The following is a 5,051-nucleotide window of genomic DNA, read 5'->3' as shown; positions in this document are numbered from 1 at the left end:
AGCTGTGTTCAGAGATGCAGCACGTGCAGGAGGATGTTTGTTTGGGTTTATGGTCAGATGGACATGGATTAGAATCCATTCCCTTGGACATGGTAATAAAAATAAATAAAAAATAAAGATAAATAAACTTCTTTAAATTCATGTAAATCTCACACGTAAATGGAGAGAATAGTACACATCTCAGAACTGTTCTGAATATATAAGAAGGTAATCCATCTAAGGACTTAGCAGTGTTCTTGGACACAGTACGCACTCAAAGTACAGTAACTATGAAAGTTATTTTAATATGGCTAAGGTCTATAATGATGCTTTTTTATTACGAAAAGTCTGATTGGCATTAATCCATAGATTTAATAAAGGAAGGAAAGAAATCTCTCCCTACCCACACTAAAGAGATTGAATCAGTTGGCAGCTGCTGTTAGTACTGTAACAAAAAAAAAAAAAAAAAAAAACTATGATGGTTTGAATGTGTCCCCTTTAAAATCCAGGCATCTGTCGATGTGACAGAATGAAGAGGTGGTTCTTCAAGAAGTAATTGGCTATGAGGACCCCTCCTTCCTGAATAGGACCAAAGCCCTTACAAAGGAGACACCTTGCAGCATTTGGCTAGCTTGTTCCTCCCACCTTTCACAGGAGGACCCTCCAGAGGATGCAGCAAGACACTGATTTGGAAGCAGAGAGCAGCCCTCACAAGACAACTAAACCTGCTGTCACTTTGATCTTGAACTCCTCAATCTCTGGAACAGTGGAAAGTGAATTTTTGTTCTTTATTAATTACCCAAACTCCGGTATTTTGGTATAGCAGCACAAAAGGACAAAGCAAGGAAAGGACCCCAAAAAATCGTTCAACGTTGGTTTAAAACCAAATTTCACATTAAGGTAAGCATGCCACACCCCTTCAATCTACTGAAGTAATCTCATCAATTTCTTAATATGTTGCCTGTGAAGAACAACATTTTGACAGAGGTTTAGAAAATTATTGTTTTTGAAGAGTACAATAGTGTAGTTATTTTTTCTCTATTATTGCATGTAGAGAGAGAGGATCAGATTGTACATATGCTTTTCTTTTTAAGCAATTTCTCCCTCACCCAAACAACATGTTGTCAACAGTTCACTCAGATTATAGGCAGGGCTCTTTCTGTGTTGCATGTATGGTATTGGGGACAGAGAGGACTGTGAGGTTAGTAGGTAAAGGTTAGTAGATAAAGGAGTAGCAGAAGACACATAAAATGGTACGTGGGTAATCTCCACAAATCCACAAATGGGCTACTCCATAACATCTAACCCAGGCAGTTTGGAGGAATACCCAATAGGAGGATGATCATTACTGAGCCTTTCTCTCTCTCTGAATATGTGACAAATAAGTACAAAACCCAGCACAGTTCCTGGGAGTGGGCCTGAGCTATGTGGTCATTTTGGAAGGCCACAATTGAGAAATGCTACAGAAGTTTCCACTGGGGAGGTGGAACAGAGAAGCTCAGAGCAAACGTTTCTGTTTTCAAAATGTGATCCAAGTGAACCACACTTTGGGGAAGTCAATACTAAGCAAGTAAAATTCAAAACATTACACATACAGAACAGTGCAATTTAGGCACTTGGAGAGGCCCAGGTTTTAACTTTCTGCACATGAGAACAGATGGTCTGATTCACACACAGGCCCAGTTTACACACAGCCTTCACATATAAACAACAGCTACTGCTGAGTGCATTCAGGAACTCCCCTTCCCTTCCCAAGGTCATGGGGACTTCTCTCCCCTTCCCACACGTGAAGACTCCCTCTCTGCCTGGGGCCCTATTTCCCTTGGTCAGTTGCTGTTCCCACTTCACATAATGATGGTGAAAGTTGTTTAGTACAGTAAAGGTCCAAAGGATAGGAGGAGGACAGAGAAGACAGATACTTCCCTCCTTGTCTGCATCCCTCCCCTATAGTCCTATCGGGGACTGGAAGCCCAGAGGGTTGTAAGAGCTGAGTGCATAGGATTACACACATAGGAGCCCCAATGTGTTAGAAATACCCCATTCACTCCCAAAGGCAGGCAGGTGGAGCCTGAGGCTCCAGGACCTTTTGTCTTTGCAATTGTATCCAGAATGTCTTAGGGGGCTGCTAGAGCAGAGCAGCATCTAATGGTGTACCCTGTGGTCCCCACAGCTGTGATAGACATCCCTATGTTTATCACATATGGATAGACATCCAAGAAGGTGATCCAACCAAGATGGTGATCCACCCAAGATGCTGAGACTGAGCAAATCCTGCATCAACCCGTAGCTGCAGAACACACTTCTACTGTTCCCTAACTCAGGTCGTTGGGTCCAGGGTAGGTAGAAATGAAAACTGGATACAGAAAGGATTTAATATAGGCAAGGTTTTGTTATTAGGGGCTTCTGCTCAAGTCAGAAGGAAGACAGTATTGACTAAGAGTTTCAGGTCAGCTCAACAAAGGACAAAGGGGTCAGCTTTTACAGCATCTATGGAGTCCGCAGAAACTCAATCTCTTTATGTCATCATGTATGGAATAGCCACATCTGCATTTTTCTTCATGCCTCTTCATGTATGGCATGTCTCATACCATCTTAAGACCGTACTTGGTGGTGTGCGTTTATTATGCTAATAAGGTAAAGGTAACTGTAGTTACTTTAGTGACTCTTCTCTGTGTGTGTTTGCCCCTCACCATCTGGAGTTGCCCTTTATCATCTACAAAAGTTGCTGATATATTTTTCAGAATGGGAAAAACTTTTGTTCTTCTTAGTGGACTACTTTCAATGATTTTGCTTTTTTCTGACCCCAGCTCCTTAGCATTTGCTGACCACATAATCTCAAAAGCTGAGCTGTCTTCTCAGTCTCCCATCTCCTGGCATGTCATCTCATTACCAAAGCCTTGAGGACTGATTGACTTTTTGATGCCCAATTTTCTGGTGTGGCTCCTGACTCCCTAAAACAAAGAGCTAGCCTGGTTGTCCTATTTTCCCTGAGAGGTTTCATCTCTCAATTCTAAAGGGCTCTGCTACTGGGGAGAGATAGGTGGGCCCAGTTGGTGTTAGAGGGAGAAGCCTGTACTTCAGGTAGCAGAGGAGCATGGTCAAAGCCCAAGAAGCCCAGTCAGTAGCTGGAGTGGGGCATGAGATAGATTCCTGGTCCCTACAAAAGGGATAGAGCCTTGACTCTCCACCTCCCTGGAATACATTATCGGTGATGCTGTTGTGTCCTTTTAGTGGTGTCTAAGCCAAGTGCTCTATTGAAGCATGTGCGTTGTGCACACTAAAGCTTTGTCATTTTCAAATACTTAATATGAAAAAGTTCCATTACATTTGAAATCCACATGCATTATCAAAAGAAACTTATATATGTCAACAAAAGAAAAAGAAGAGTTACTAGATCTTTAAAATCTAGTTTCAACTGCTTAAACATTTTTAACATAATAATAGTTTTAAATGTATTACCTATATGTCTAACCAATTTCTCCTTAGAAATTGAAGATTATTCAAGCATCTTAGCAAATATATATATAGCTGTTTCAATATAAAGCCATATTGAAAAAAGTTATGCTCATGAAATCAGGTTCAAGTTCCTCTTAGCTTTAAAAATACCTTCGTTAAACTTTCTTCAAAGTCAGCAATTATCTTCCCTTAACACTTTGTGTTTTGTGAGTATAATTTTAAAAAGAAAAACTACAGTTTTCACTAAGCCACATATAAGTACCACTGAATTTATTCCAGTTTATTTTATTCATAAAATTCCAAATTTTATGATTATGAAGACACTGGAAAATAGTACCCTATATTATATTTATTACTACACAACCACATTTGTGATTATATAGATTAATAGACTAGCCAGATAATTAGTTAATTTTTGTTTCTTGCATAAAGAAATGAGCAAATGAATTCAGATTTCCAAACAATAGAGTATAAACCCATTATTATCTCAACTTGAGTGAAGATAGCTTTTTTAGGTAAATTGCAACCTGTTACAACCCAATTTGTAAGTGCAATTTGTTGGCTGCCAGCAGTTTCAAGAGTGCCATTTTGTAGTGTACTTTAAAATGTTTTCTCTCATAACCCCTCTATGATGGCCCGCACTCTGGTTTAGGTGGTTTCTCACTGGCACATTTAAAACTCATGCTAACATGCTCCTAAAAGAACAGGATTGCTCTTTAAGCCTGTAAAAAGTCCTAAGAAAAATGTAGTAAGTAGACAAACTTTTCTTTTGTTTCCTCCCTCCAGTCTGTTCAAGGTTGCCAGCTTCAATCTTTGTTAGACTTTAAACATTTTTAAATCATCTATTTCACCCCAACAGATATGAAATCTCCTATTGCATAAGTCAGGAGCAGCCAGCCAGAAACAGCCATTGCACCAGCTCCCTAAATGCAGCTATCTTTGGGAGACCTCTCTGTAGGAAGTAAAACTAATACTTAGTTCCCAGAAGATTAGGTGTGGTTTTAATGAGCTCATGGGGGGGGGAGGGGCGGGGAAGGGAGTGGCTTGAAGGTTCTATTTTTAAAAAGCTTATAAAGGTCATTCTCTGTTGTCTTTAGACTATAGATGAGGGAGAGACCTCTCTCCGTTACAATTAGAGGTTAACAATCTGTGCTAACCTAGTTTCCAGCGAAAAAGCAAAGAGGGTACATACAGATAACTTCTATTTCAACGGAGAATGGGATAATCAGCTCCTGAACCAGCGCCAAATTTCACTGAGCGGCGTCTAGGCCAAGGGGCTTCTCCACCTCAACCTGGGCTCACCTGCTTCTGCCAAACCAGTGCTGCAGGTTGGGTGGAAATTCCACTCCTTTCCTCCAAGACAAGAGCGCCCTCCCCCCAAGGGTTCTCCTCAAGGTGCATGCAATCGCCTGGACCATTGAGGGGATAGCAAAGGTCTTGCATCACTCCTGTCACAGCACTCACTAGCGCTGGCATTTAAAATAATCTGTCCCCGTCATTGCATTATGCTAGTTGGACTTGCCCATATGCGAGTTAAGGTCTTATAATGAGGGCCTTGCTTCTCATTCTGGCTAGCCTATGTCCGTCACCAATTCTCTCAGGACTTATTCAGAGGA

The sequence above is a fragment of the Urocitellus parryii genome, chromosome 9, assembly GCF_045843805.1.
Source record: "Urocitellus parryii isolate mUroPar1 chromosome 9, mUroPar1.hap1, whole genome shotgun sequence".
Lineage (NCBI taxonomy): Eukaryota > Metazoa > Chordata > Mammalia > Rodentia > Sciuridae > Urocitellus > Urocitellus parryii.
This window is presented reverse-complemented; position numbering follows the sequence as displayed.